General features: G+C 42.4%; 1 long non-coding RNA gene across 1 annotated transcript in view; it reads left to right on the forward strand.

Annotated features, from left to right (window-relative positions):
• The first annotated feature begins 10,430 nt into the window (after positions 1-10,430).
• LOC142819173 (uncharacterized) overlaps positions 10,431-13,574 on the forward strand; it is a 64,348-nt gene continuing 61,204 nt past the window's right edge. The window contains exon 1 of the long non-coding RNA XR_012896973.1: positions 10,431-10,593. This is a non-coding gene — a long non-coding RNA (uncharacterized LOC142819173). The remainder of the gene's footprint in view (positions 10,594-13,574) is intronic.

Raw genomic sequence — 13,574 nt, forward strand, 5'->3', positions numbered from 1 at the left:
AAGTTAGCCACGGAGAAAAATGTCCCTGCTTTAAGTTGTTTTGTATAAGTCCAAGTTTTTTGAAACGTATCGTGGACTTATAGCAAGTTTCAACAGGTGGTGCACATTTGCACATGCCTCCGTGCATATAAAATTATTCCACCCCAGATGGAAAAAAAATGACTCGTGGCTGGAAAAGACTGGAGGAAACATTGTTGAGGAATGAAGAGTCAAAAGCTCTTGTCTCATATAAACTATGGGGTGACTTCCAGAGATAAAAAACAACAAATGATCTGGTAGCACTTTATAGACTAACAAAACATGTAGATAGTAACATGAGCTTTTGTGGGCACAGCCCACTTCTTCAGATGACCAGAGTGGGCTGTGCCCACGAAAGCTCATGATACCATCTACATGTTTTGTTAGTCTGTAAAGTGCTATCAGACCATTTGTTGTTGTTTTTTTCTGTAACAGACTAACTCGGCTATCCCCTGAAGCTTCCAGAGATAAATTAGGCAGAATTATACAGTCTGTGGGAATAATGCCTTTCAAAGATATTGGAGGAAATTGATAAACAATAAAGTATTCCTGCTAGCATTCACTTTCTGTTCTTTTTTCTGCACAAACTGGTTCGCACTTTAAAAGGCATGAACTCACTAACGGTGATTTTCACTTGCTAAAATATATCGGAAAGTTGACCTACTGTATTAGATAAACAGGTTTGTTCAATGATTACATTTTCCATCTGCAAAATGAAAACATATAAAACAGCACGATTCAAGAGCTTTGTATATACTTTTCCCCCCCAGAACAGCACAATGGAAATTGTTTGTACTCTTGGCCAAAACAGTAAGGCTCTGTAGCTTTGAGGTTGGCAGGAACCGTGTATTTCAAATCGCATTTCAGTGATGACTATAAGAGACAGTCTGATGACTTGTTTTTAAGCTTGTCATGTACAGCACAAATGGACCCTAACTATGTTTAACTAGCGATGTTCCTTCTGATGTCCCTTCATGAGTATTGGAAATAATAGAAGTTATTTGAATCAAGACTCATCCATAGCAACACAGTTAAAACACAGGCGTGAGTGAGCTGTGTTATAATGTAATCAGAAAGAGCACAATGATTGGATGGGGGGAGTAGAAGATGTGATATGTCTTGCATGGCCTTCTCATAAAGAAACTATAGAAATTGCAGATGGAATGGAAATAAAAAGAACCCAACCACACAATATTTCTTTTCAACAGTCAACTTGATGTTGACGGGAACGTTTGTACTGCAGAGTTCTGATTGCTTACCGTTGAACTTACTTGAATACAAGTAATTTTCCCAGGTGTCCCGTATACAGTATAGGGAATTATGGTCACCAAACATATGCAAACAGTATAAAATTCATAGATTCCAAGGCCAGAAGGAACCATTGTGGTGATCTAGTCTGATCTACTGCATTACCTAGAATGTCCCCAGAACAACTCCTAGTTCAGTGGTTTCCAGACTACAGGTTGTGACCTGCGACTGGGTGGTGGAATGTCAGGCACAGAGTCTCTTTGCTGCAGGGGGATCAGTTGACCCGTGGGGGTGCTAAGGCAGCTACCTACCTCTCCTGGCACCGCAGACTGTGCTGCATGCCAGAAGCAGCCAGCAGCAGGCCTGGCTGAGTGACTGACTGACTTCTTGTTGCCATGCACTTTAGAGTCGGTCATTTTCAAAAGCCGTTCCTTTCTGAAACTTGGTATTTTCCTGTAATGTTGAAGACAATCTGTTCTAGGTGGAGGGTAGGAAGGGGTAAGGGGAGAGCGCACAGGTCTCTGTGCACTGCCCCTGCCCTGAGAACTAGCTCCTCACTCCCATGGGTTGGGAACTTGCTGCTGGCTGCTTCTGGGGCGCAGCACAGTCTGCAGTGCCAGGAGAGGCAGGAAACTACCTTAGCCCCCCTGCTGTACCGCTACCCGAGAGCTGCTCAAGGTAAGTCCCTCCTGTACCAGCCCTGACTCTGCCCAAGCTGGAAGCCCCTCCTACAGCCCAAAGCTCTCATCCTCAGCCCCACTTCGGAGCCCACGCTCCAGTCAAAGTAGGTTGAGCATCAACAATTGTCTTCAACTGGGGCATGAGAAAAAAATGTTTGAAAACCGCTGGACTAGAGTGTAGAGTGATTCTGAGAGCATACGGGATATTTCCATTGTCATTGATTTGTTTTCTAGCCTCTATGATACTCCGTGATTATATTCGTTTGATTGTCCATTTCCTTTTGCTAACCAGACATATAGTAAATGATATGCAAAGTTGGTAGGTTTTTCTACCGAAACAATCTTACAGAGAGCACGTATGTTGGTTTGCTTTCAAGTTTCAAGTGTGGATCAAGACTTCGAATCCACACACTCTCAGGGCATGACTAGACTGCAGTTAAATACCCGTGGCTGGCTCCAGCAGCTGACTTGGGATCACCTTGGGTTACAGGTGCTCGAGTAAATCTTTTAGTCTATAAGGTGCCACAGGACTTGTTGTTTATGCAGATTCAGACTAACACAGCTACCTCTCTCATACTTGGGTTAAAGGTCTATTTAGTTAAGCTAAAGCCCAAGTTCTCAGATCCTGGGACCATCTGTCAGGGTCCTACAGATTGGGCTCCAGCCCCAGGTTCAAATATCTACACTGCAATTAAACAGGTCCATAGCCCAAGCTCTGTGGACCTAAGTCAGCTGGCATAGGCCAGCCTCAGGTTTCTAACTGCCGTGTAGACATACATGTTGGTACACACACGTGTTCTTAGTTAGACACATGCTTTTCAATTCCCCCTCCCACTCCTTTGGATGCATTATTTTCAACCACAGAAGTTGAACCCCTTTTTTAACAATTTTTTTTTCCAATCAAAATGAAATTTTGCGTGGGAATGGTAGGCTTTCTTCAAAAAAGTAGCAACTGTTTTTTTTCAACGGCAAAACTTCCACTGATTTCCAAAGGGGCTAGGATATCACTCATGAATCTAGACTGTTACAAATCATTAGTGATAGCTTACTTGTCACCATTTTTCTTCCATATACGTGCAAGAATAAAATTTAAATCAACTTATATTACAGCTAATTGCAAAATTGTCACCTGTCAAGCAATCGATCTTGCAAAAGCTTATTTATCATGGCAACAGCTACATTTCTCTAACCACAATCATTGACACCTATCAAGTGCGGCAAGAAAAGATTGCTCTTTATGGAAAATAAAGCGATTTTTATACACTGCAAGCACAGGTATGTAGGTTAAATACTGAGTGTGATTTTAGTTTACCAACTGGTAGCGTAGCTCAATAACATATTGAGCCTTGTAAAGTACTGAATTAGCAACTGTTGATGCACTTAACACCAAAATAGTTTATTGATGGTATTCTTTATGAGAGTACTGACTGAAATTATCATTTGGTGTACTGGAAATTCTGAAATAGCACCTAACAACAGTGCCCTAATAATAAACGGAGTGATTCTCAGAGACTTGAATGATGACCTTTGCCAGTGCCTATTGCTGGGAAGGAATTGTGTCGGATAGAATATTAGTGAGCTGGTTGGGGATTTTCCTATATTTGTTTTCCGTTGCTCATTATAATTACCAGCTCAGGCAGTTTGCTGCACTTCTAGACTGATTTTGGGGGGGATTTTTTTTTGTCACAATTCTGGGCAACTGCAACGGTATTCCCAGGCCTTCCAGCAGGGGGCACCAAGGGGGCAATTGCCTGGGGGCACAGCGATTTAGCAGTAATGGCTGGGGCCCCAGCCCTTTGAATCAGCATTTGCGGCACTGTAAGGGCTGCCTGGGTGGAGTGATGCGCTCTGGGTACTGTTGAGGACTAGGCCCACCCCTTCCAGGAGTGTGGTGCCACCCCCTCCACCTTGCCCAGGGGCCCACAAGTCTGTCTCAACCAGGCTGCTTCCCTTCTCGCCACAGAGACAGTACATAGTGTAATAACAGAGCTACATGAGCCCATGGGGGAGGGATAGCTCAGTGGTTTGAGCATTGGCTTGCTAAACTGAGGGTTGTGAGTTCAGTCCTTGAGGAGCCCATCCAGGGATCTGGGACAAAATCTTCCAGGGACAGTTCTTAGTCCTACTGTGAAGACAGGGGATTGGGCTCATTGACCTTTCAGGGTCCCTTCCAGTCCTAAGAAATAGGCATCTCCATTCAGGGCTCTTTCTGAGGAAAGCCCATTTCTTCCAAAGGTAAACCCATCACAGAGGAAATGTATTAGAAGAGCAAAAGAACCTACACATGCTTATAAGATAGCCAGGGTTCCCTCCCTTGCTCAAAGAAGGGCTGTGATTGGTCCTTCAAACACCACACAACATGTTTTCTTGTGATCACAAGTTCAGCGCAGCTTTCGCTCGGCAGCAGAAAGACCTTCCAGGTTTTCCCTAAGGATTGGGGCCCACCTTAGGCCATGAGCTCTTCCCATTAGATGGATCAGAAGGCGGATCAGAAGGCCCTGAGGCAGGTTTAACTCTGGCTATTTAGGCATCTATCTTTGGCTGGTCCTTGGAAAAATCCAGGTTGACTCATATGCAAGACCCTCTCCCCTCTCCCGTTGATGGTGGGAGCTCTCCAGGATGGTACAACCTGAGTGAATTTGCCTAACCAGCCCCACATGGTTCCTAGTTCGTGGACGTCTGTGATCACCCCTCCCTCTTGGAAACACAGGTAATCCCACAATAGTACCGAAACCACTTGTATTTTTTATACAAAGAACTCTTAAAATTCTTAAACTGAATTCAGCCAGGTTTGTCCAAGAGACTGTCCTGTCCCACTGACAACCTGCAGATATATTTCAATTCCATGGGAGCAGTCAATGCTCAGTACCTTTGAATATCATGCCCTTAATGGAACTGGTAATTGACTGTTACAGGTTTTCTAGAATGGTGTTTTCAATGAGAAATAGAAACTGACTAATGTCTGTGCCTTGCCCATTCCTAAAATCCACTTCTTTGTACCCGATGGTCAGGGCAATGTAGTTCCATGTGCATGAGGTTACGCTTGGAAGCAACGGGTTTCTATCCCTGGTTATGAAGCTTGGCGAATACCAATTTTTTGTTCAGTTCCTTGGCAATTCTAAAAAAGAAAAAAAAATGTTTTGGGTTGAATGAAATGACATGTGTAATTCAGACTTTCCACATTTTTATTGTATTTTATTTAGAATGAAATTAAAGGAAATTGCCAAATAAAAAGTAGTTTTGAAATAATAATTGAAATAGGGGATTTCAAAAATGTAAACGTGATCTGTTCAGGTTTTTTCAGGTTTCTCTTCTTACTGAAACTATTTGGTTGAACTGACATGCGTTCAACCAAATAGTGTGGTTTTGCCTATTCTGCAATTTATGCTGGGGTGGAGAGGAAACCAAATTTCAATGGGAAGATTTCTTCCAGCTGTACCTGGGTATAAATAAGGGTACCTCATTCTGGAGACATAGAACCTGACCGTGCAAATTCTGTGAGGTGCCTAGGCCCCTGCAACTTTCATTCACAAAGAACCACAAGTGGGGCCCTAAATTGTATTTTACGCCTTCTTCTTTTATGCCATCTGCACTACAGAGTTTTTTCAGAAAAACAGCCAATTTCCCGAAAAAAAACTTCAATTACGTCCACACTGCAATCGCGTACTTCTGGAAGAAAATCGAAAGAACAGAGATGTTTTCCCAACGTTATTAATCCTCATTCTATGAGGGACAAGCCTTTTTCCAAAAGAGCTCTTTCAGAAAACGGCATGTGTGGATGGGGAAGAGGGAGTTCTTTTGAAAGAAGAGGAAAGAGGAAAAAGCACAGGTGCCCTGGCGGCCTCTACATCCATATTAATCACAGCTGAAATACGAGATAGTGTCCATTCAGTGTAGATGCTATCTTTCGAAAAAGCAGATCGCTTTTTTTATGAGCTTTGACTGTGTGGACGCTCTCTTTCGGAAAAAGATTGTCCGGAAGATCTCTTCCGGAAAAGCTTCTTCCGAAAGAAGCCTGTAGTCTAGACATAGTCCGAAAGGGTGATCTATGAACAAGTGACAGCTTTGAGTATCTTTCCTCAGTTACACTCAATAGGAATGAAGCATCTACCACCCAAGCCCAAGAATGTGTAAATAGCTGCAGAAATTGACTACCAGGACTTCCGTTGGGGTCATTATTGTGGGTTATCATAGCTGCAAACCAATCAAAGCATAAACTTCTAATTTGACTTTAATGGGGTGTCCATTGATGGAGCACCTGGGTAAGTTTCCAATTTAACACAACACCACTCGCAAGACGAATATTTTCCACGAAAAACTAGCATGCTGCATTTTCTCCATTTTTCATTCAGTGAACAAAATTACTCTTGTTCCACCCATGCTGTGTTTTTAATGGTCAAAAGAAAAAAAACAACACATTGTGTTCCTGCCCTTTATTAAGGCTCCAGGCAAAAGTAATTTATTTTGCATTGTCTGGCCAAATTGATTATATGGCGGCAGCTTCATAAAAAAGGGATTCTGGTGCAAGAGGTGTGCAAAACCAAAGGATCCCATTCTTTCCATCATAATGCATAGGACTATAAAAATTCTGATAGCAAGATATTTTCATTTGAACAGCAATACAAGAGTGAGGGGGCACAACCAGAAAGTTTTGGTAAGTGCGGCAAGCTCATGAAACCTCTATAGATTACAGTGGGATCATTCAGAATAAGCCCACCCATAGGTTATTCTTACAAATGGTTATTTTCTTTGATTTCAGCATCATGTGTGAAGCAATAGAAAAGTAAAGAAGAAGCTTGGATCCTGTGAAGATTTGCCCTGTGCCTATCATCCTAGTCTAAAAATTATTTCCAACGTACAGAGAGAAAAGAAAAAAATGGTCCGCTGGAGTTGAAATTGGTCCTTGCCACCTTTCTAGCGATAAATGTTTATTTTAAAAAGCTTAACAACATTAATATTGGCCTCGGTTCAGTGGCTGTTCCTTTTTAATAAGACAACCTGCTTATGCATGTTTCAAACTTTAACCGCCTTCCTAAGTTCCAAAGAGACTTAAGCAAACGGTTATAGTTAAGCACGTACTTAAGTGCTGTTTGGGATGGGGATGAATTTATGAACATGCCTAAACATTTGGGGCCTTTGGGGAAGATTCTATTTTGTCAGTTAACAACCAAAGAACCCTCCCTCAACTATCATACGGTATTTGGAATCGGAATAAACACTTCTGCCCTGAAGGACAGGGTACTTTTGTCTCAACAGCTGCAATCAGGCAGCTGTTGTTCTAAAGAGAAATGACATTGTTCCTTTTCTAATCTTTGTTCTGAGCAATAGTATCACTTGCTCTCTATCCAGAACTCTGGTTTATTTGCGGTCCAGATGTCTAATGACCCACTTATGGAAAATACTTTACCAGGTTCAGTGCATGTATTCAGAGAAAAATGTTTCTGTTGTCTTATAGGGCCTAGTTCCCAAACCACTGAAGTCAATGTGAAGCCATGACATCACTCTGCAGAAGATCGATGCTGCTGTGATCGATCTTCCAGAGTTTGATTTGGTGAGTCTAGTTAAGACTTGCTAAATCAAACTCAGAGGGCACCCCCACCAGCGGCCTGTATGCCTGCTTTTGCCAGGAGAAGGGGAAGCCAACATGAATGCTTGCTCCCATCGGCTTCCCGTGATGGGGATGTGCCACGCTCAGCTTAAGCTAAGCCAACTCCAGTTACATATTCTATGTAAGTGAGCTGCCAGGTCTACTGTAGACCTGGCTTGAGTCTTTCCACTGATATCCCTGACTTTAGATTGAGCCCATAGGCCTTAAGCAAGCAAAACTGACTGCTTATGGGGTGAATAAAGACTGCAGTACAAATCCTTAAGGCCCAATCCTACAATTCTTATTTGGGCTAAGCTTCATTAATGGGTCATAAAGTGATTTGATAATACTTTAGCTAATTGTATCCAAAGTCCTGAAGCACCTGTTCAGCTGGAGAAAAGAAGTAAGGTGACGAATGACACTCGGCTGATACGGTGTCATGGCCTCACAGGACTATAAGCCACCCTTAGTTTTCATTCACAACTCAATCAGGCTTGTTCAGGAAGGATAGGTGAGAAAAAAGAGAGGAGGTGTTGCTTATATATTAAAAATGTGTATATTTGGACCGAGGTGGAAATGGACATAGGAAACAGACTTGTTGAGATTCTCTGGGTAAGGTTAAAGGGATAAAAAACAAGGGTGATATCATGGTAGGGGACTATTACAGACCACCTAACTAGGAAGAAGAGGTGGATGAAACTTTTTTTAAACAAGGAATAAAATCATCCAAAGCACAGGACTTGGTGGTGTCAACTATCCAGACATCTGTTGGGAAAATCACACAGCAGGGCACAGATTATCCATCAAGATCTTGGAATGTATTAGAGACAATTTTTTATTTTGGAAGGTGTCAACAGCTACTGGGGGGAGGATGTTCTAGATATGATTTTAACAAAAAGAGAAGAATTGGTTGAGAATTTGAAAAACAGCCATCTGTCTTCAATTGTTTTTCCTTTTAGTCTTGCTTTCTATGGGACTCTAACTACCAGATCTCTGAGTTTACTAAAGTCTGCCTTATGAAAACCCATTGTCTTTATTTTTCTATTCTCCCTTCTATACCATTCCTTAGAGTCATGAACTCTGTGATTTCATGATCACTTTCACCCAAGCTGCCTTCCACTTTCAAAGGGACTTTTTAGGGGTTCAAGAGCACACAATAATGACTAGAGACCACTCTGGCTTAACTAGGAGATTTTGAAGAGTACAGGATCTGCCAAAAAAGCTCCCCGCTGTCAGCAGAGCTGTGGCTACACACTTTACTTTCACTTTTGACATTGAGCCTGATCGGCACAGCGTCGGAATGTGAGTATGCAAATGAAGCCCGGGATATTTAAATCCCAGGCTCCTTTTCACTTTGGAAGTGCTTGATTTGCATCCCTCTGTCTGCAGAGGGATTCAGTCTAGACGCAGCCTATCTGTCTACATTGTCGTAGGCCATTTACCTACGTTACCCAACTTCAGCTACATGAATAACGTAGCTCAAGTCAATGTACTTAGGTCAATGAACTTAGGTCTCCTTTCTATGGCATTTTCACAGCAGTACGGTGACAGCTGACTCTCTCCTGTGGACTCCACTTACACTTTTCATTTTGGTGGAGTACAACAGTCAACAGGCGAGCATTCAGCAGTCAATTTATCACACATGGAACAGATGCGATAAATTAATCCCCATTGGATCGATCACTGCCCATTGATCCATCCTGTAGTGAAGACAAGCCCGATGTAATGGAGGACCTGGGACCTTGTCATGGAAAGCATGTCATGCCATATACAGAGTTATATAAGTGCTAAATATTTATCCCATATCTTGTCAAGTTGTCCATTGCAAGCTTTTCAGGATGGAGACCTTGGCTTCCTACTTGCGTGTCAAATGCCACACTCATCATATGATGAGTCCTTAATTCAGTTGTACTTGGTTGTGGTGGAGACACAACTCCTGTGTTCAGCTTGTCTGTTCCCATGACATTGCCCATTGTAGAGCACTCAGGTAACCTCTGCTTGTGGATAGAAAGGACATATGTGGCAGGGAAATGAAGGATGATTCAGTGGTTGGGATGGCAGTGTGGGGCTTAGATGACTCAGGTTCTATTGCAAACTGGGCCACAGCCTTTGTGTGACCTAAACAAATCACTTACTTTCTGTGCCTCAGTTTCCATTTATAAAATTAAAGAAGACACTTTCCTGTGTCTCTCAGAGCAGATGTCGGGAGACATGCATCCAATTTTGTGAAGTGCTCAGGACCCATGATAATGAAGGCTGAATAAGTGCCTCTGTTGGGTTACAACTGAAATTTGGACTCAAAATATTTTTAACAGAGAAAAGTCATGAATCAAAATTTTCAGACATAGGTACTCCACATCTAAACACCTAGGGCATATCTACACTGCGCAGAAGACTGATACTTTCATGGTTGATCTTCTGGGGTTCTATTTTGTGGGTCTAGTACAGACCTGCTAAATCGAACTAAGAGGGTGTACCCATTGGCACTGGTACTCCCGATCCTCATAAAGAGTAAGGGAAGCTGATGGGAGCATTTGCTCCCTTCAGCCTCTTGCTGTGTGGATAATATGGAAACATGATGTAAGATATGTCGACTCCAGCTATGTAATTTACCAAGCTAGAGTTGTGTATCTTACTTTGACCTTCTGATGTAGTGTAGACAAGGCCCTAAAGGAGTTCTCTGGCTCTTCTGGGAGTGTGAACACGCAGCAGCTATGAAAATCAGATCACTTATTTTGATAACTTTTGGATTATGTAGCATTTTGCATGGAACTTGGAGGGAGGAGCACAAAAAATTTCCATTAGCCCTGGTGATGCATGCTGTCCATGAAACAGATTTTCCACATAACAATAGGCAGATAAATCTGACTTTGTTTTTGGCCTTGCTATTTAGGAGTAGAAATGAAAGTCCAGCACCGGATTCCCTGCTTCCTAACCAAAGAAAGTCATTGGCTTGAAGAGTGCAGGGAGTGACCAACATGAACACGAGTCTGGAAAATTCCTGTCAGCAGAGAGTCACAGAAAACCATTGCGAAATCCAGTAAGGAAGAGTCGAATAAGGTATTTTGTGACAACTGGGCCTACAAAATGTAGCCTGATTGTGAGTTTAGCTGTAAAAAGTGAATGGAAGTTCATAAGGTGTTACGGTAGCCTTTAGTGACAAATGTTGATGGGAACGGACGCAAGAAAACCTGAGAGATAAACTGCATTAGTCTAAATCAAAAAAGCCACTTGGATTTAAAGCCAGGACTGTGGAAATTGTGCATGTTAAAAACTGATGATTTGGAGACCGGAATTAATGAACCAAAATTGTTTTTAGTGAACAAAATAATGAGAGGGTGGGGTATTTTAACCCAGAAAGGATAACGGTTACCACAGTGAGTTTCACTGTTGTGGCTGCCACCCCCACCATAACTCTTGTCTTCAGTGTGCTGACCCGGAGAGATGTCATCACCATCTCTACTAGCTAATGGCTGAATCCCTGACACCACCTGGGTTTTCACAGCAACAGCTGCGCCAGGTTCTCTCAACTAATTTATTTTATTCCCCCCACCCTCCACCGCAAAAGGCATCTACTAATGATAGTTTTATGTAATCCAGAGGCACTGAGACCACTGAGAAAGTGAGAGTGATGTTTGTTGGACTCTGAGAGTGAACCAGTTGGGAGAACTCAGAATTCAACTCATTTCTTTTCTCCCCGCCCATCTTTACTACCCTCTGTATCAGTGGTGGGCAACCTGCAACCCCTGGGACCCCTCAGAGTTCTGTTCGTGACCCATGAGACATTTTGCTTTCCATTGGCCATGCATAGGGTTGCCAGAGTCTGCTAGTTTCTATCCACATAGTTTTTTTCCTGCTGGAATTACAAAAGTGGCATGTACCTAAATAAAAAGCACGTGAAGTGAGGTGCATGCTGATTGCATAGAACGGTGGGAGTGAGAGCCAGGAACTCCCTCTGCATCCAATCACAGTGCTGCAAATTCTATGTACACAAGCGCAGTGAGCAAAACTACCCTATCCCAGGTGACCATCTTGGGATATATCTACACTGCATGCTTATTTCAGAATAAGTCCACATTACAGGGAAGCCTCAAAATTAATTTGAGGCAGACTTCCCTAACGAGAATGTGCTATTTCAATTTAGAGGCCCAGGAAGCACTGGGGACAAATTACTTAGAATGGCCCTGGTGAGGGGCTATTTTGGAATAGCAGCAGTGGATCATCCACACTGCAGCTATTTCGAAATAGCTATTTTGGGAGAGGAGTTATTCCTCATGGAATGAAGTTTGCAGAAGTCAGAATAAGCCACCCGTTATGTCGATAGTATTTTGCAAAAAACGGAATTCCTGTGTAGACGCTCGCATTGTTATTTTGGAATAACTCTGATTATTTCGAAATAACGGTGCAGTGTAGATGCACCTTTGGTTATGATAGACTTGCCGTCTAGATTGCTCGCCACATCTCTACAAAATGGTCAGACTAGCAGTTCTGCCTTCCAAACACATGCTCTAGAGAAAAGGCACCAGAAATGTTATGAAAGTGAAAGTCTTATGTCATACTTTCCCTTTCAAAAGGCTTTAACTCGTTCCCCTTCTTTTCTGGACTTTTAACTGAAGGTCAAATGAGTTTAATGATATTATGAAGCCTAAAGTCCTGGTATATCGACCCCTGGAGCTTAACATTGTTTCGTGTTGGACAGCGACTGGGTTATGTAAAAACCTTTCCTTCTAAATGAACACCACGGGGTTGATTCCAACCCCCCTGGCATGAGCCATTTGTACAGGGAAAAATCACTAGGAAAAACAAAATGCTGGAAATCGACACTGGAAGCCTCATTCCAAGCAGGTCTTTTGTATCTGTCTAGCTCTTTCCATTTGTTGTTACCAGGCCAATGTATTGCCGCTTAGTTGAAAGGTAGTTGCCCTCTAGGAAATATTTTTTGTGCTAGACACCTGACACAGCTGTTTCCAGTCCTCCTACTCATGGTAGTCTGTCCTTGAATGAAAGTATCTGCTCTCAGGCATTTAGCAGACAGAAATTGGAGCATACATGTGAAGCGTGCACAACTTTGACAGTTTTTCTTACATAGAATCTTAGAATCCTAGGGTTGGAAGAGAACTCCGGAGGTCATTGAGTCCAACCTTCTGCTAAAAGCAGGACCAATCCCAACTAAATCATTCCAGACAGGGCTTTGTGAAGCCAGGACTTCAAAACCGCTAGGGATTGAGATTCCACCACCTGCTTAGGGAACCCATTCTAGTGCTTCACCACCCTCCTAAGGAAATAGTTTTTCCTAATATCCCACCTAGACCTCCCTCGCTGTGACTTGAGACCATTGCTCCTCGTTCTGCTATCTCTCACCACTGAGAACAGGCATTTCCCTCCTCTTTGGAAGCCCCTTCAGCTAGTTGAAGGCTGCTATCAAATCCCCCCTCACTCTTCTCTTCTGTTGACTAAATAAGCCCAAGTCCCTCAGTCTCTTCTCAAAAGTCATGTGCTCCAGCCCCCTAATCATTTTTTGTTGCCCTCTGCTGGATTCTCTCCAATGCATCCACATTCTTTCTGTAATGGGGGGCTCAGAATTGGACACAGTCATTTCAAGGAATCCTGGAATGGAACATTCCATTGTATTTACCCCAGTGGAAAAATTGATCTCTGCGCTGTTAACCAGAGAAATGCATGACAGTTTGAAGTCTATGCATACATCTCATTATATTTAGACAGCTCCTAATCTTCCCCAGCTGCGATAGTCAAGGGTTATTAGACTCTGATAGAGGGAACCAGTCAGGGGAACTAAAAACTTTTGTAGCATTAGCGCAAATCAGCTGCATTCAAGTGGAAAATTCACTTAGGTCAAAAGTCGGAATCTTAAGATTCCAACTTTTGACCTATGTGAATTTTCCACTATATATATATATATATATATATATATATATATATATATATATATATATATATATATTAAGATTCCAACTTTTGATCTATGTGATTTTTCCACTTGAATGCAGCTGATTTGTGCTAATGCTCCAAAAGTTTTGAGT

This window comes from Pelodiscus sinensis, chromosome 20 (genome assembly GCF_049634645.1).
Source record: "Pelodiscus sinensis isolate JC-2024 chromosome 20, ASM4963464v1, whole genome shotgun sequence".
Classification (NCBI taxonomy): domain Eukaryota; kingdom Metazoa; phylum Chordata; order Testudines; family Trionychidae; genus Pelodiscus; species Pelodiscus sinensis.